The sequence below is a fragment of the Apium graveolens genome, chromosome 7 (assembly GCF_009905375.1).
Source record: "Apium graveolens cultivar Ventura chromosome 7, ASM990537v1, whole genome shotgun sequence".
NCBI classification, from domain to species: domain Eukaryota; kingdom Viridiplantae; phylum Streptophyta; class Magnoliopsida; order Apiales; family Apiaceae; genus Apium; species Apium graveolens.
This window is the reverse complement of record NC_133653.1, coordinates 52,615,678-52,636,177: the sequence shown is the minus strand read 5'-3', so window position 1 is coordinate 52,636,177 and position 20,500 is coordinate 52,615,678. Positions and strand designations below refer to the sequence as shown.

The 20,500-nt window shown below is 33.8% G+C and overlaps 1 non-coding gene across 1 annotated transcript; it reads right to left on the bottom strand.

Moving 5' to 3' along the window:
* Positions 1-222: 222 nt before the first annotated feature.
* LOC141675967 (small nucleolar RNA Z199) lies at positions 223-295 on the bottom strand. The gene has a single exon (XR_012556588.1). It is a non-coding gene; the product is annotated as a small nucleolar RNA Z199 (small nucleolar RNA).
* Positions 296-20,500: the final 20,205 nt, after the last annotated feature.

The following is a 20,500-nucleotide window of genomic DNA, read 5'->3' as shown; positions in this document are numbered from 1 at the left end:
CTCATTGTAAATGATTCTCTGCTCATATATAATAAGAATAAGAGAGAGAGAGAGAGAGAGAGAGAGAGAGAGAGAGAGAGAGAGAGAGAGAGAGATCAGAGTTTGGGTAAGGTTTTTCGATCACGGTTAATCAGAAATACGGAATAAATAGTTAGCCATCACATCTCTCTTGATTAAGTAGTAAACCAGGATAAAAAATACATTCAAGAATATTTGAGATGAAATTATTAGAGACATAAATACTAAGAATCATGTAGATTCATATTGTTGCAGTTATATTTTCCTCACTTGACTTCACCAAAATCAAAACATATAAACAAACCTTGAGAATTGAGATGATAGGAACATACGAGAAGAGGGATGTCTACGTTCTAATTTGTGTTTTCAATTTGGGTGTGATAGAAATAGCTTATAAAACGCTACTTAAAACCCTAAATATTGTAGGCCGCAGCGAGGTTCCTTGGGCTTGGACCACAGTTATGGCCGTATGGGCTTAGTCTATGTTTTTTTGAGGGCCCATTACAGATGTATATTGTGATGTTGGAAAATTGGAATTAACAAAATTCACCAAAAAAATGACTATTGTACCAGTTGTAATATTTCACTAATTTCGATAAATTACCAACCAAATTATTCGTAAAAATTAGCTCTGTAACCCGTGCAATGCACGGGCATACTCTAAAATATTACATAAATATAATAATTATTCTAGAAAATTAAATATCCTATAATTTTTAAGACATAAATATAATAAATATTTAAAAAATATTTTTCAATGATCCGACCGTATGAATGTCAATAGATATACATATTAGTGACATACCCACAATATCATACCGAAATAATTTTATTTGATTTGTCATTTTAACAGTCAAGCTTTAGTTTGACTAGTACACCACACTAGCGTTTAATCCTGAATTGGTGTTTCCATTTTTAAAAAATATTTTTCAACGATTCGACCGTATGGATGTGAATAGATACATATATCAAGGATATAACCAAAGTTTCATATGAAAATAATTTTATTTTGTTTGCCATTTTAAAAGTCAAGGTTCAGTTTGACTATTACAGTTAATTAATGTTTAATCCTAAATTGGTGTTTCGATGTTTTTAAAAATATTTTTTAATGATCCAACCGTATGGATGTCAATAGATATATATATATATATTAGTGATATAACCAAAATTTCATATTAAAATAATTTTATCTAGGTTTCCATTCTAAAATTCAAGCTTCAGTTTGACTAGTACAACTAACTAGTGTTTAAGCTAGAATTGGTGGTTAAATTTTTTAAAAAAATATTTTTCAAAGATCCGACCGTATGGATGCCAATATATATATATATATATATATATTATTGATATACCTGAAATTTCATACCGAAATAATTTTATTTGATTTACCATTTTAACAGTCAAACTTCAGTTTGACTAGTACAGCTAACAAGCGTTTAATCCTGAATTGCTGTTTCGATTATTTAAAAAAAAATCACCGATCCGACCGTATAGATGTCAATAGATACATATATTAACGATATAACCAAAATTTCATATCAAATTAATTTTATTTCGTTAGCCATTCTAATAGTCAAGGTTTAGTTTGTCTAGTACAACTAATTAGTGATTGATCCTAAATTGGTGTTTCGATTTCTTTACAAACAAATTTCAACGATACAGGCATCTGGATGTCAATAGATATATATATTAGTGATATAACCAAAATTTCATATTAAAATAATTTTATTTGGTTTGGCATTTTAACAGTCAAGCTTCAGTTTGACTAGTACAGCTAACTAGTGTTTAAGCCTAAATTGGTGGTTCGATTTTATAAAAATATTTTTCAACGATCCGATCGTATGGATGTCAATATATATATATATATATATATATATATATATTAGTGAAATACCCAAAATTTCATACCAAAATAATTTTATTTGATTTGCCATTTTAATAGTCAAGCTTTAGTTTGACTAGTACAGTTAACTAGCGTTTAATCCTGAATTGGTGTTTTGATTTTTTAAAAAATATTTTTCAACGATCCGACCATATGGATGTCAATATATATATATATATATATTAGTGAAATACCGAAAATTTTAACCGATATTTTCAACCGCTTACAATCAATTTAATTTTTTCAACCGATTTTTTTTGCATTTGGTTGTTTTTTTTGCTATTTCAGTACATTCAAACAAAAAAAGCGTTAAAATATTCCTCCATCTGGTAAGGCTAAATTCGATTGCTAGCTGTTGAATTTAGGAGCATAAAATATTTTAGTTGGCGGGAAAATTCCCTCCATTTTTTGGTAAGTCTAAATTCGACCACACAAAAATATCGGTCGAATTTATTACTAAATTCCACCACCGGCGGTTGTATTTAGCTATAGGCTAACCATAAACTCGACCAAATTCGGTCGAATTTAGACCGGTTGAATTTATTCAGTTGTATTTAGGCTTATATTCTTGTAGTGATTGTACAAGTTGGGCATGTTTCAGATCTACCTACTCAAAGAGAAATTCACGACTTTTTCTCCTTTTTTGGGGATATTGAGCATATTGAGATTCAAAAGTATGCCTTTTCCTGCATACCCTTTTACTCTTATTACTTATTTTTTATATTTCCAGTTTTATATTCTTTGTAAATATGGAGTGAGGGTGTTTGTTTTAATGCATAATTCAAGACCAATGGGTTTGTCACTTCAAAGATTCACAAGCCCTTGAAATTGCACTACTTTTGTCAGTAATTTGTTGTTTATTTTTGCTTGGTTTTCATTGATTGTAGTAGTTTACATTCATACTGTTGTGAGGAAAAATAGTATTTTTGTTCGAGTTAAAAGCTTGAAATAAATTACTAGGAAAACTAGCTAATTTCCACTTATAAAATTCCTAACTTGAAAACCAATTTTTAGTATTGTAAGTATTTGTTTGTGTGACGAATACACCAAATAGATTAATATTTAAGTTCCAAGTTGTTATGTGTCACTATTGCCGAATTCAACTTTTCCCAATATTTTTTAAAGCAATGTCTCTTACGTGTTTTTCTCTTAAGTTCTTAGTACTTATATAAATTTTAGATACTTTAAAATGAAACAGTTATAAGAAATATTCTTATGTAACGTTTTAATAATATTAGCTAGGAAGCAGGGGTGCGCCACCCCTCTGGCGAACTACGCACAAAGTGCGTATGGGGTGCAAGTGCGGCTAGATACGCATGGGGTGCGCCCCGCGGCGTATCCCAATATTTTCCAGATGAGATTCCTGGCGTATCTTGAGATTTTGGGGAGCTTGTCAATGCCATATCTTGAGTGGGAGAAAAATTGAAATCGTGAGGGGGTGAAGGGGTGTGGAGATGTGAGTGAAGGGAGGGATTGAGAGATGCAGGCGGCCACAACTAATACTAATAGCTTCTCTTTGTGATGGTTTTATATAAAATGATAAAGAGCTAGGGTTTGTCTATTAACGAGCTGGACTTAATTAAGCCTTATCAATTATAATTTTTTATTTATTTTAATCTATATCTTATTTTTTATATGAATTATTTTGATATAATGATTTTTTTGCTACAATTAAAATTTTACAAATTTTTATTTAAACAATACATTATTTTAAAAAAAAGAATAGAATCATGATTTTAGCTGATTTTATCAAAAATTCCACCAATATTATTGTGTAGTGAAATTTTGTGTAAAGTTTAATTATATCTTATTGGTTAAAATAATCAAGGTCTAGCGATTATAAAAACTTTTAAAATTCATATATTATTTTTTGAATTCATTTTAATATTTGTACGGTTGGATTTTTTAATATTTATTTTGAATATAAGGAACATTCTAGGTTTGAAAAACCTTAAATTCTATTTTGTAAACGTAATTTAGATTCAATAATTTAAAACAATTGATATTTTATGTGCACTCTTTTATTTTGACAATTTTTAGATCCGTACAGTTCCACTCAAAACAAATGCGATATAATCGAAAACTTAAACTATAGTTCATACCCTAAACCTTAATTTCATAACACATCAACTATATATGTCAATCTATTATTACTCCAATATGTCAATTTAAAAATAGATTTAGCATTCACTTACTAATGTTTTTTGTGAAAATGTATTGGAAGTAGTATCTAGACGTGGAATTTTGATAGTTGTTAATCTTTTAAAAATATTTGTCATCTATCCAACCGTATAGATGGCAATACATATATTAGTGATATAACCAAAGTTTCAGATCAAAATAATTTTATTTGGTTTATGATTTTAAAAGTCAAAACTCAGTTTGACTAGTACAACAACCTATTGTTTTATCCTGAATTGGTGTTTCGATTTTTTAAAAAATATTTTTCATCATTTCAACCGTATGAATGTCAATACATATATATATTAGTGATATAACCAATGTTTCAAATTAAAATAATTTTATTTGGTTAGTCATTTTAAAAGTCAAACATCATTTTGACTAGTATAACTACCTTGTCTTTAGTCGGAATTAGTGTTTTGATTTTTCTCAAAATATTTTTCATCGATCCAACCATATAAATGTTAATAGATATACATATTAGTGATATAACCAAAATTTTAGATCAAAATAATTTTATTTGGTTCGCCATTTTAAACGTGAAATATCATTTTGACTAAGTAGTCTTTGGTCTGAATTGGTGTTTCGATTTTTCGCAAAATATTTTTCATCGATCCAACCGTATGGATGTCAATAAATATACATATTAGTGATATAAGCAAAGTTCCAAATAAAAAAAAAATTGTTTGCCAATTTAAAAGTCAAACATCATTTTGATTACTACAACTAACTAGTATTTAGTCCTGAATTGGTGTTTCGATTTTTTTAAAAATATTTTTCATCGATCCAACCGTACGGATGAAAATAAACATATATATTTGTGATATAAAAAAAGTTTCAAATCAAAACAATTTTATTTGATTTGCTATTTTAAAAGCAAGCATCAGTTTGACTAGTACAACTAAATAGTGTTTAGTCTTGAATTGGTGTTTCCATTTTTTTAAAAATATTTTTCATCGATCCAACCATACGGATGTCAATAGATATATATTTTTTATATAACCAAAATTTCAAATCAAAACAATTTTATTTGGTTTGCCATTTTAAAAGTCAAACATCAGTTTAACTAGAACAACTAACTAGTGTTTATTTCTGAATTGGTGTTTCTATTTGTAAAAATATTTTTTATCGATCCAACTGTTTGGATGTCAATAGATATATATATTAGTGATATAACCAAAGGTTTACATCAAAACAATTTTATTTGGTTTGTCATTTTAAAAGTCATGTATCAGTTTGACTAGTACAACTAACTAGTGTTTGGTCCTCAATTGGTGTTTCGATTTTTTTAAAAAATATTTTTCATTGACCCAACCGTATGGATATTAATATATATATATATATTAGTGATATAACGAAAATTTTAGATCAAAATAATTTTATTTACTTTGCCATTTTAATAGTCAAACATCAGTTTGACTAATACAACTACCTAGTGTTTGGTCGTGAATTGGCGTTTCTATTTTTTTTAAATATATTTCATCAACACAACCATAAGGATGTCAAAATATATATATATATATATTAATGATATAGCAAAAATTTCAAATCAAAATACTTTTATTTGATTTGTCATTTTAATAGTCAAACATCAGTTTGACTAGAACAACTACCTAGTGTTTGGTCCTGAATTTGTGTTTCGATTTTTTTAAAAATATTTCTCATCGATCCAACCGTACGGATGTCAATATATATATATATATATATAAATATTAGTGAAATAACAAAAATTTCAGATTAAAAAAAATTATTTGGTTTGCCATTTTAACAATCAAGCATCAGTTTGACTAGTACAACTAACTAGCATCAATTTTATTTTTTTAACAAGTAAAGAAATTTGAAAATTCTTTTAGCACACAATTTATTTTTTCATGAACTAAATTGTTTTATTTGGATAACTTATATTCTCTCCTATATTCATAATTTCAAAATGTCCACTACAATTTAAATAATTTTTTTATTAAAAATTAAAATTCTGAAAAATCCTAAATACAACCGAATTCCATTGAAATATAATTTCAAAAAGGGCGGAAAATCTCCATCCCTTTTTTTCAAAAAATTTAAAAGTATGAGTAATTCTCCCGCCATTTTTAAATATAAAATTTGACCGAAGTCGGTTGAATTTAGGAGTGCTAAATAAATTACTTTGCGGGAAAATTCCCTTCACTTTTTTTGGACTAAATTCGACCGAAAAAAAGTTTTTCGAATTTAGGGGCTAAATTCGACATGTTTAATTTCAACTGTTTTAATTTCAACTATTTTCGGTTAAAATTGGTTGTAAATACGACCGTTTAAGTATGACCGTTGGAATTCATCTGAGGCCGGTCGAATTTAGCCGTGTCTCGAATTTAACCCCAGTCGAATTTAAATCATTTGTATTTAACCATGTTTTCTTGTAGTGGTCTATAGTATCATACTATATATGTTATCTTTGAACTTAGAATTTGCAAAAACAAAATAAGCCCCACATATGGGCCTCACATGTGCATCACAAAATCATTGTAACATTTTTTTCCGTACTGCAAAAGTTTTATAATTATTTGTATTATATTACACCAATTTGTTTGTAACATTTATGTACCTATTTTAACATGTTTCTCAAAAACAAAATTGACAGGATTTGCTTGTAAATTTAACATGTCGTAAACCTGTTTTCCATACAAGTCAACAAAATAAACAAAAATGAGTATGATTAATTTTGGTTTTAATTCAAAAACTACATAATTAAAGCCAAAATTTTGTCTGTGCTCTTGGGTGTCATCTGCAGCTTGTCTTGGTCTTGCAACTGTTTTTCTTTAGCAAGTTTCTTGAGTTCCTCTTGTACATCTCAACAAATATATTAGGCTCTTGTATAACTGCCTTCTCTCCCTCCAGCAATAAGAATCCCATGTAGACAAGACTAAAAAGAGTAAAGTACAAACAGTCATAAGAACAGGGAAATTGAGAAATATTCACATATGAAGGCCATAATGCAGTGTTCAGATTATTACGCTACAACACACATGAAGACAATGAGCAATATCAAACATATTCTTTACAGGCAGCGTGATTCTTTTCCTTTGATATTAATTCTCCACTCGCAACATTGATGTACACCAATTCAGCTAAAATACACATATTATAAAAATTAAGACTTTTGGATAGAGCAAGACCATAGTGATCATCCAAATGCACATAACAAAAGTTACATGTACTACTAAATAAAAAGGAAAAACTTTGTCATTGATCAAACTTTTAACACTCCAAATTAAAAAACAAATGAGATCATGGTCATTGATCAAATTTACACCTTTCTAATCAAATTTCTATGAACTAAAAGTTGTATCCATCCAAAAACACTTTTTTCAACCATAATTTAATTAGTCAATTTAATCAACAACATAATTAAAAGTACAAACCACTACTTGACACATTTAAATACAATAAAAGGTATAACATATCCCATATTAACAATCAATGTTTTGGGGCATCTTGATGTAAAATAGATATACAAATGCGCAATTTACATAAGAAGAAAGCGACAAACCGGTTTCGAATCAATTCTAACAAATCCCTCGAGGCTCCCTTAATGAATCCACCTAGCCAAAGCATCAAGAAAAGTTGATTTTCCAGCTCCACTATGCCCCATAATGGCCAAAACTCCCCCCTCAAGGCCTTTCCAGAAATATTGTTGACAATAAACGACTCTTCGTTGATCCATACACCATTATTCTTAACCTTTTTTACTACAATACAAGATAAGTTGTTGAACTCAAGCCTTTGCCCAGGTAGCAGCTTTCGAGACTGGTTTCATACTAAATTTTTCTTTACCCGTGATTAGTCCATATCCAGCAGACTCTCCAAGCTTTTAAACAGAATACATTAATCTCAGTTGCAGGACATTGAATATGAGGAACATCCCTATGAAAGCAGTTACCTGATCCACAGACTGCGGAACATAGTTCTCCACAAAAGTTATACTAACAATCTGGCCAACAATAGTTGCTCCCTGAAAAACAGATAAACATGTACATGTTATTCTTCTGTCATAAGAAAGTCGGTGTATCAGTTATCTGCCCATGTATATTATAACAATTCTTTTAGCCTTCTGAATGACCACCCCGGGGATAAAGTCATCATATAGGTAAAATAGTTCAATATAAACATCTACTTTGAAGTCTTGTTTACCAAAATGACTTTATGATTAAGAGATAAAAAAAATTAACTACTTACTGAGGTCAAGTTACATTCTTGCTACTTACTAATATATTAGGAAGCAAGGGTGCGGGTGTGGGGGTGCGAGTGTGTGGTGCGGGGATACATTAATTCGGCAAAAATAAAAATATGGGGATTCGGGTGTGGGGGGATACGACAAAAAAATAAAATAATATATATTATATATAATATTACTGAGATATCTACGATTCAAAAGTTGTATTTTGATTAAATAAAGGTGTCAAATAAACAAGTTCAACATCTCGAATATCAATCATTAATAATTAAAAGACAAATAACTAAAAAATTCAGTCATCTTCAATGATCATAGCCTTCATCTTCGGCTCATCAAGTGAAAGAGTAGCTATCTCAAGCTCTTCAGAACCATCAAGTGGATCAAATCGATCACCTCCAATATCACATAACTTTGTCTCTCCTTTCATATATAGTTCACTCTTTCTTGAAAGGAGTCTAAGATTGGTATGGACATAAACCAAGTCTTCCGCCCGTGATGGTAGAATCTTATTCCTTTTAACCGAGTGAATAAAAGAGTAAGTGCTCCAATTTCTTTCACAACAACAAGAAGAACACGGTTGTCCTAATAACTTCAAAGCTATTTTTTGAAGATTTGGAGCCGAAGCTCCATGAATAAGCCACCACATCTTGGGATCCTCGGTGCCTCTATCCTCTATAGAATCGGCCCTACCAAAGATATCCATCTATCCTGAAAATCTAGAAAGGTCCGCATTCACAGCTTTTTTTACCTCCCCATCCGAAAAATATCTTCTTATGCATTTGTTTCGTTCCATAGATAACTCAGCATCTAGATGAGGAGGTTGGCGGCCTTGAGCTCCATTAATCCATGCGTCACTATAATACCTACAAATAAGGTGAGAAATAAAATTAATAAAATCAAAGTGTTAAAGTTGTGAGTGTTGCATTTGCATAATATTTAAAAGTTATGAGTTTACCTTGGATTGAGCGAATGAGCTAAACAGTGAAGTGGTGAAGAACTCTTAGTCCATCTATTAATGAGGATGGCATAAAATACTTCATAAAATGGGGACTCCTCAAAATATTTTTTCCTCCCGTGCCTATATATGATGCTATTCACTTATTCAATCATTTCATCCCATATATAATATATCAAGTGAAGTGAAGGCATGTCCGTGTCTACAAAATGAACCATAACATATATAGGATATGTAAACTCAAGAATGTAATCAACTTGATCCCACCATAATTCATCAAGAATTGCCATCCTTATGAGGGAGGCTTTGGCTTGATCATACTCACGATAAGTGCTCCACTCCTCACTAAGCACTAACCTCTCTAAAGCACGTTTCAAAAGTTTAAGTATTTTGAGCATAATGATCGTTGATGCAAATCTTGTTTCAGCAACTCCAAGAATCTTTAAAGGTGCAATATTGTTAAACATTGTTGCCACCATATTGTGATTAAGAATGAAATTCTTAATCATTAGTGCTCTATCGGCCACTTCTTTAATCCAATGACACTCAATATATTGTTGAACATTGTTGCCACCATATTATGATTAAGAATGAAATTCTTAATCATTAGTGCCCTATCGGCCACTTCTTTAATCCAGTGACACTCAATGAAAGCATCTTTATTAGACTGAATATTACTAGGATCACAAATATTCTTCAATGCCAAGTTGAGAGTGTGTACTACACACGTAGTCTAGAAGATGTGAGGAAACTAAGCCTCAACAAGCATGCCTAAAAAAATAAATAAACATAAGCAACATAAATAGACATACAAAATAACATATCAAAAAATGGACAGATTATTTGACTCTTTTCTTCTAGTACATGCCGCCTTGCAAACAGAAGCATTATCAGTTATGACTTGAACCACATGTTGAGCTCCCACTTGCATGATGACCTCCTTGATTAAGTTCACTATGAAAAATTGTCTTTCACAGTTGACTGCTTTTACGAACATAGGACCAAGTTCAGTGATCGCCATAAAATTTATCAAAGGCCTTCTTTAAGTGTCACTCCATCCATAGGATACTATAGTTACACCTTTTTCCATCCATGTTATCTTGATGGGATCTAACAATCTTTCAACATGTGCTCTCTCCTTTGGTAACAAGGTAGTGCGTAAAGCATTATAAGTTGGAGGAACATACCCAACAAGATTGAACTCGGAAGCCATGTTGTATGATTTAATGTGATGTGGATTTATAGCATAATGAAAAGGCAAACCCCTAAAATAAAAGCCCCTTGCAATCTCACTATCCAATAGTGCTCGCATCTCCATTTTATATGCTTTGTTGATTGGATTATTTGGATCCGCAGCCCTTTTTTTGTTTCTATAGGTTGCCTTTTCTCAATTGGTCCCCAAGCACTACAAGATTGAGTTTGAGTTGAAGGAGGTAGCGGAATATCTATTTGTTTCCTTCTTTCTTCGGCCTCTGCCAATTCCCTTTAAAACTCCTTTAAATGTTCAGAAGTGACTTTTGCACGAACTGCAACTCCTTGCCCTTTAATCTTTAGCAAATATGCTTTTAACCTTGAATAAGAACCTGTAAATTCATTGTTACAAAAATTGCATCTGATTTTTGTATTCCACCTCTTTCTTTTATTTTTGCAACTTTTGTAACATGCTTCCATAATGTATCAACATCTCCAAATTATTGGCTTAGAGAAACTTCGGTACTTGTACCCGAATTTGTGGATGAATTAGACTCCATGACCTGACAAAATTGAAGTAAAAAATGAGTCACTGATTCACCGGCCTAGAGCCATAATTAAAAAATAAAAAACAAATTGCCAAACAATACACGTTACACAGTCAATCATGTTTACACAGTTGTACAAACAAAACAGTATATCATATATACAAACAAAACAGTATATTATATATGTTATTCCCTAGGAACCAACAATAAGATTTACATAAAGGGGGTTGAATGTAAATCTCAAAACTTTTTCAAGTTTTGAGCATTTTCAAAGGCTAAGTGTTTTGATGAACAGTTGTGTGTGAATTGCTTTGAGTAGGTGCAGACAGATATATATTCAAAACACAAATGTAAAGAAGACAAAGGCTTTATAAACCTTTTTGGTGGATTTGTTATTCCACCAGAGATGTGTATTTCAGAAAATCTGTGATTCAAAGAATTGATCACAGATGCGTCCTAGTACAAACTAGATGATTTTCTCTCTATGTTTTTCTAAACAGCTCTGGAAAATTCACCATCTAATTACTAGCTGCAACTTGGTTTATATATCACCAAGTTTACAAGTGAAGACAAAAATATAAATACAATTGAAAAGATTCTTCACATGTTTCTTCTTCATTTCTCTATCCAATGCAATCTAGGATAATCTGTGAATTTTTAAATACTTTCTTGTTTGCACCAGAATGGAAATGCTGCATTTTCTTGATTCCTCCAAGAGGCTAACACATTCCAATTCTCTCTGTCAACCCATGTGCCTCTGTCAGCTTATGAATTGTCACTGTCAATTTCTATTGAACTTAGCATCCGTTGAAGCTTTCATCCGTTGATGGTTTTATGCGTTGATGCACTAGCAGTTGAAGCTTTATCCGTTGATGCACTCATCCGTTGATGGATATTATCCATTGAAGCTTTACAGACATCCTTTGAAGCTTTGTTTCTCATCCGTTGAAGGCCTTTAATTTATCAATTGATACTACTTCATTTATACAAAATTACAAGGCATGCAATATTTACAATTAGCCCTGTTATTTGCATATCCACTAGTAGTCAACATGACTTATAATCTCCCACAACATCTAAGAATTATAACTTAAACACAGAAACTGAAATGTGCTACAATACTAAACTTATTTCCAAATAAAGCTACTCCATCAACGGATAGCCAGAATGGTCTTATCCGTTGAGGCTACAAATACTAGACTTCTACTTAAGTGTTTTGTTTAACTTATCATCAAACTAATACACATATTCCTACTAATCTCCCCCTATTTATGTCTACTAGAATTGTAGGCATATTTTTGGGTTTAACTTGATGATAACAAAACACTTAACAAATATATGAATTGAAATCAAGTAAAAATTCAAAAGTGCTGCAAAAGTGTATGTTCTGAGATAGAATTGAAGAATTACATTGTTTCCAAGGATGCTCCTTTAGGCTGAGCAATTATTTTCTTTTCCTTTGATCCCTTGTTTTCTTCCCTAGCCTCCTGTCATTTTCCTCTACTTGGAGTTGGAGTTGTCTGTAGAATTCAGCTTCATCTTCTTCACTGATATCTAACTTAGATTGCATGTCCTTGAGGGTTTTAAGCTGGTCTTCAAGTCTGAAAAATCTTCTGACTCCTTTATTGTCTCTGAACTCCATCAGCCAATGAGGTGATTTGTGAATTGTAATTCCATGCTCAGGTATGATTAATGTTATAGGCAACGAATTAGACTCCCACCAAGTTTTCCTTATGCTGACAATCTTGTTGAGAATCTCAGTTTTGGCAGTCCTGGTAAAGCCAGGATCCCTTTTGATAGCTGAGTAGACTCTAACCAAGGTAGTATAGCCTTCATTCAGAATTTTTTGAAGAGGCCAAGTCCTTTCCTCAGTTCTTTTATATTCGAACACTAGCCTTTCTGGGAGCTGTTTGTATGCACTTATTCCCCTTACTTCCTCCAGCTCATCCAGACAGAGTTCAATATCTGTACACTCCTTTATGTCAAAAATGTGAACATAATCATCCTTTGTGGCTTGTGGCTTAGGCTTAGGTTTATATCTCTGAGTGAATTTACTTGAGGTTGGGGGAGGTGTAGATTTGGATTTTCTTTTCAGTTTCTTTGGTGGTGGAGAGGTAGTTAGGAAGGTAGGCAAGTTGATGGTGTCCCAATCAATAGGTTCCTCTTTTGGGATGATTGGTTCACCATGGACATTTATACTAGGATCAGCAACAAAAGTTTCAGGAATGGAAGGTAGTGGTTTAGATTTTGATTTGGTTTCTTCAGTGTCATCTCCTCTCTTCCTTTTTACATTGGCCTTCTTTCTGTTCCCTTTCTGCCATTCCTTTCTTTCCTCCACACTCTCACCAACCACATTCCCCATATCCACATTTATGCTTTCAATCTTGTCTTCTTCACTCTTGTCTTCAATCTTCTTCCTTTCTTCAGTCTGACTTGACTCTAGCTGTTTTTCAAGCTCTGTTTGTGCTCTTTTATCAGCCTTCAGCTTTTTAGCTTCTTCCTTTAACCTCATGGTTTCTTCCCTCTTGGCTTTAGAGAATTTGGGATGTCCTTGCATCATACATATACTCTTTCCCTCTCTATAAATGATAGCCATATTCATTCTTTCCACTACATCATTGGTCTCTTTGTGCTTTATGATGCTGCCACCCAAAACTTTGTCTTCATCAGGTTTTGGAAGAGGAAAATCTACTTCTTTTGATTGACTAAAGCTTAGAGGGTTCTTTGTAGAGTCCTTGTTGAATCTAGTGGATGGCTTGAGTACCATGGGTTTCGAATTCCTGAAGGAAGTTTCTCCAACCTTATTCCTCCTTACTGGCTTGTGATCCATAATGATTGGCTCAACCTTTGTGCTATGTTTCACAAATAATGATTTTGAAGTTGTAGAGCCAAACACTTGTTGCATCATTTCATCAATTCTTTTTCTTTGCTCCTTCACCTTCATCTCAGCTACTACTAGTTGGATTAGATCAATTCCATCAAGCTTTCCTTTGATTTGAGGTGTTGGAGAAGTAGTGATGGCAGGAACTAGAACTTTGGATATTTGGATGTTTGTAGATAGCTCCCCTCTCCCTCTCACTTCATTCTCCCTTTTTTTGTTGTCATCAAGGAAAGGAGTCAAGCCTTGTGTTTTAGCCAGTTGCATGAGTAGACTTGTTTGAGACTGTTGATTTTGAAGAATGGTGACCACAGAATTTTCAATGACTTGAACTCTGTCTTCTAATTTGGTCAGCCTCTTTTCAACATCTGGTTCTCTTCTCAGTCTTAGTAACAAGTCATGCATGGTACCATAGGGCATGACTGAATCCAGCTTCTCAGAATTGTAGGACTTCAAGTCAGATATATCCTTCTTGAGTTCATCCACACTTAGATTCTATCTGATTTGCTGTAGCTTCATGAGATATAGAGAATCTAGGTGGGCTTGAAGAAAAGCCTTGGTACCAGCATTGGAGGTGTTCTGAATGGCTTTTTGGATAGACATGATTTGTTTGACTAAGGAGACATTGAATTGTCCTGGTGTTGACTTATTTGTCAATGCGCATTCAGGTAAATCTGGAATAGAACTTGGGCCTACATCTCCCCCTAAGTTCATGCTTCCATCAAATGAAATAGAGTCATCATCATTAGAATTTACTCCAAATTCTTTAGATGGCTCACCAGCTGTAGAAGGCATCAAGTTGACAGCAGCTTTATCCCTTTGGAGAGATTCTGAAGTATGGACTAGATTTAAAGTCTTTTCTGTCTCCTCATTGCCCTGAGTAATCAACAATCGATAGGCTGACACAGGATGAGTAAAAGTGTCAGCATCCAAGGAAATGTTATCAATTACAGCTTTGTAATGTTGCTGAAATTGTCTTTCCTTTTCAGCATCATCCACAATCATTGACTCATTAGCAATGGCTGGATCCACCCTTATACCTTCTGTACCTTCTTTTCTCTCAATTTCTCTCTTTTCTTGCATCAGGGGCTCCCCCTGGCTCACACTCCTCACACCCTCACCTTCACCTACTAAGGTGGTACTCCTCTCACTTTTTTTTGCCATGCTGGAAGAAATAGCATGCATATTTAGACTCCCAAGCTCTCCTTTTGCCTGGGAGCAACCCAACCTCTCACTCAAATTTTCACTCCGTTCCCTCAAACCTAGAAGTGATAGTACAGTAACCATGTCTTCTACACTTGGAATTGATTCAGTTATTTGTGTAGAGACTATCAACGAATAGGGAGTATCCGTTGAAGTAGGAACTGATGGTATCAACAGATAACTGCTGTTAAGCTTATCCGTCGAAGAACAACCATTTGTCAACGGATGAGGAACATCCGTTGAAGAAGGAAAAGAAGTAGAAATTGAAATTGACATAATTGTTGAATCTGTGTGGATTGATTTTAATTTAGGTGACACAGATTCTTCAACTAAGTCTGAAAGAATTGGCTGATGATCCAACAAACCATCTAAAAGATGATGATCACCAGTATTTGAGTGGGGCTCCTCCCTGAGTTGTAAAGAGGGAGAATCAGGAATTGATGTGAATATCATGTCCACATCCAGAGATAGTGATGGAGAATTTGGTGATTGATGTGTGTCAATTTTGAGAGAATGGGGCTGTGACTCCACATTTGTTGGAGTCACATCAAGCTGAATTTGAGAAGGCATAGATAAAGGTGGGTGTATTTGTGCAGTGTGTGCACCCTGTGTGGAAACTAAGGTTTTGACCCTCTTTCTTCTTTTAAAGGCTTTTACAGGTGAGCGTGTGGCTTCAGTGCCCCTCCCTCTTTTGTTCTGTGTCCCTGGTTGGGGACTATTTTCAATAGCTGCACCCTTTTGGGAGGATGCAAGTAGGGATGAGTTTGAATCCTTTTCAACCACTACAGTCTTTTGAAAAACTGTGGCTTGGCTAGCTGGGGTAGCTCTCACCTCTCCTACCTTATCCTCGGGGTTTTCTTGATGTTCACCCCTCCCCTCACCACTCACACCCTGTTCACTCCCCTCAGGATTTATGGTAGTTGTTACAACTGTTGTCTTTTGAGAAACAATAGAGGTGGCTTTCTTTTACTTTGGTTTTGAAACTTTAGGTTTGGTGACCTTGGTAGGAATCTGTTGGGACAAAGACACAGAATCCATGGCCACACTTGAAGGCAAAAAAATAATGGGGTTGGAAGTAGTAGGAGTTGAAGAAGTATTTACCTTACTTACCTGAGGTGCATCCATTATTGGCAAATATACCAAAGGCACCTGATTATTGAGGTCAATTCTCAAAAGGTCTGCAAGGACCCTTTTCTCTTGTGCCCAGCACTTGAGTTTATTATTCTCATTGGTTATGACCAAACCTTCAGCAACATGGTTAGCCAATAACATAAAGAATCTAGCATAGTAGATATTATGAGGTCTATTAGCTTTGTTACCTAACCTAGTACCCAATTCTAGCATAACATAATTGCTGAAATTAAAGTACCTATCAGAAACCAGCATATAGAGCATATTAACCAGAGATGAAGTTATTGCATCAAAATTACTAATTTTCCTAGAGAAAACCTTAATAAAGGCATCACCAAGAAAACTCCATTCTTTTCTAAGGCCTTTTCTTCTAATACTACCCAAACTAGAAGAATTAAAGGAATAGCCTATGGAATCTAACATGCTAGATACATCACTATCAGTGTGTGGGGTCATGGCATTGTTCTCAGGTAGTTTGAAATAAGACTGTATATCATCACAGTTAATACAGTAATCCTTACCTTTGAGAGAGAAAGTGATGGTCATATCGGTGGGGTGGAACTCTGCAGTTGTCCAGATCTCTTCAATTACCTCATAGTAAAGCGTTGGGGGCTTCCAACATTGCATAACTTAGTTTGCAGTGTTTGATGAAGTCCATCATCTTGTGATAATCTGAGTGGGCTTCATTCTTGTCCAGAAAAGCTACGAAGTTGTTTTTCTCATATGCAAATCCGGACTGGGACATTATCTTTACTACTGGTGCCATTATAGTGAGTAGAAGTTGCAGAGAAAAGTTGAGAGTTTTGGGAGAGAAGGAGAGTAAAAGTCTTTGAAAACTCATGAAAACGTAAAACTAAAAATAAGAATTCAAAGGACCTTTTATACCTTCTCAAATTAAAACGCAAAGAGAATGATTAAGCATTGTTTTTAAGTATATTACAGTTGTTTGAGAATAAAGAAAACTGTATGAATTCTAAAAACTGCCTTTAATACAAATACATACAACTGTGTATATATATATGTATCAACGGTTAAGTAAAAGAATCAACGGTTGTGACTTACTTAAAACAACTGATGTGACATTTCAACGGATGAGGTAAATAGTTATCCGTTGAAAATTAACAGAGTTTTATCCATTAAAGGATAAAATTACCAGAAATGTATTTGTCTTTCAACGGATAATGAACATCCGTTGATAGAACAATTTTGGCTTTCAACGGATAGGGAATATCCATTGATAGAATAATCGTTACTTAAAGCCAACTTTGTTCTTGCAACAAATTCATTTCAGGCTTCAATGCAGATTATAATAAGGACATTAATTTAGGAATAATTAAGCATACCTAGCTCACTTACTAATCTTGTGAATGTTGATTCATCAAGTGGCTTGGTAAATATGTCTGTAATCTGCTTTTCACTTGGAACAAAATGGAGTTCCACTGTACCATTCATCACATGTTCCCTTATGAAGTGGTACTTGATGTCAATGTGCTTGGTTCTTGAGTGCTGTACTGGATTTTCAGTAATGGCAATGGCACTTGTGTTGTCAGAGAATATTGGAATTTTGTCAACATTTAGCCCATAGTCAAATAGTTGATTCCTCATCCACAGTATCTGTGTACAGCAACTACCAGTAGCAATGTACTCAGCTTCGGTTGTTGATATAGAAACAGAATTTTGCTTCTTGCTGAACCATGACACAAGCTTATTCCCTAGAAATTGACAGGTGCCATTTGTACTTTTCCTGTCTATTTTGCAACCTGCATAATCTGCATCTGAGTAGCCAATTAGATCAAAACCAGACTCTCTAGGGTACCAAATTCCTAGATTTGGAGTCCATTTGAGATATCTGAAAATTCTTTTAATAGCCACTAAGTGAGATTCTTTAGGGTCGGCTTGAAATCTAGCACAGAGACATGTAGAAAACATTATATCAGGTCTACTAGCAGTTAAATATAGAAGTGAGCCAACCATGCCTCTATAACTTGTAATGTCCACAGACTTTTCAGCCTTATTTAATTCAAGCTTGGTGGCAGTCGTCATGGGAGTTTTTGTAGAAGAACAATCCATTAAGTCAAACTTCTTTAAAAGATCATAAATATATTTAGTTTGACTAATGAAAATTCCACCACCAACTTGTTTAACTTGTAAACCAAGAAAATAAGTTAGCTCTCCCATCATGCTCATTTCATATTTACTTTGCATTAACTTGGCAAACTTTTTACAAAGCTTATCATCTGTAGAGCCAAACATAATATCATCTATATAGATTTGAACAAGTATTGTAGAGCCATTAACATTTCTAAAGAAAAGAGTTTTGTCAACAGTACCTCTTGTGAAGTAATTATGTAGAAGAAATTTTGACAATGTCTCATACCAGGCTCTAGGTGCTTGCTTCAGTCCATAGAGTGCTTTCAACATATAATGCACATTGTCTGGAAAAATTGAATCTTCAAATCCTGGAGGTTGGCTTACATAAACCTCTTCCTCCAATTCTCCATTCAGAAATGCACTCTTAACAGCCATTTGATAGACTTTGAAATTGGCATGGGCTGCATAGGCTAGAAAGATTCTGATGGCTTCAAGTATTGCAACTGGAGCAAATGTCTCATCAAAATTTATTCCCTCTTGTTGAGAATAGCCCTTGGCAACCAATCTAGCTTTATTCCTTATGACAATGCCATTTTCATCCATCTTGTTTCTGAATACCCATTTTGTGTCAATAGAGCTCTTGTTCTTTGGCTTGGGTACCAGCTTCCATACCTTGTTCCTCTCCAATTGGTTTAGCTCCTCTTGCATTGCTAAAATCCAATCTGGATCCAATAGAGCTTCTTCCACTCTCTTAGGTTCCTCATATGATAGGAAACTACTATATAGACATTCATCTTGAGTAGCCCTTCTAGTTTGCACTTTAGATGTTGCATCACCAATGATCAATTGAAAAGGGTGATTCTTGGTCCATTTCCTTTGAGGTGGTAGATTAGCTCTAGATGAGGTTACCTCGGTATTGTCATGATGTGAGACAGAATGTTGATTGGTTGAAACTCCACCTGAGTTACTGATCCTTTGAAAGGAACTGGGTGTTCTATCAACTGATGAAGTAAATTAATTATCCGTTGATGGACTATGATCAACGGATGCTTCATTATGTACTTCAACGGATGATGCACTTTGTCTTTCAACGGATGCTGCATTACTTCTATTAACGGATGCTGAATTATGACTTTCAACTGATGCAGCATTTCGTGCATTATCCAAAGGCAGATTTTGAGTCCTTTTCGAGGTGCCTTCTCCATCATTCTCATCTTCACTATCATCACAATATATCTCAATGTTGTCAAATTTGAGTCCTTCATGATGTCCCTCATCTGTTAGTCCATCAATCTTTTTATCATCAAATACAACATGCACAGATTCCATGACAATGTTGGTTCTTAGATTGTAGACCCTATATGATTTTCCAGCAGAATAACCAACAAATATTCCTTCATCAACCTTTGCATCACACTTCCCTTTATTATCAGGTTGATTCCTCAGAATGTAGCATTTACAACCAACGACATGAAGAAAGTTTAAAGTTGGTTTTATTCTCTTGAACAATTGATAGGGAGTCATGCCTTTTGCCTGATTGATTAGAGAAATATTCTGAGTGTAACATGCACAGTTAACAACCTCAGCCCAAAAATATGTTGGGAGTTTTGACTCTTCAAGCATTGTTCTTGCAGCTTCAATTAGTGATCTGTTCTTCCTTTCCACCACACCATTCTGTTGTGGAGTCCTTGGAGCTGAGAACTTATACATGATCCCATTTTCTTCACAGTACAACCTCATTGTAGAATTTATGAACTCAGTTCCATTGTCACTGCTGATATTCCTTACTTTGAAATCTGGATGATTGTTGACTTGCCTGATGTGATTGATAATGATTTCACTAGCTTCATCCTTTGATCCAAGAAAGTAGGTCCATGAAAACTTTGAGAAATCATCTACAATTACTAGGCAATATCTTTTCCTTAAAATTGACATTACATTGACTGGTCCAAAAAGATCTATGTGTAGCAGTTGTAATGGTTCATCAATTGCTGATTCAAACTTCTTACTGAATGATGATCTCTTTTGCTTCCCTTTCTGACCAGCATCACACAGTCCATCCGTTGAGAATTCCACTACAGGAATTCCTCCAACTAAGTCCTTTTTTACTAGATCATTCATTGTCTTGAAATTCAAATGGGACAACTTCTTATGCCATAACCAACTTTCATCTGGATTTGCTTTGCTGAAAAGTCAAGTAAATGATTCTGCATCT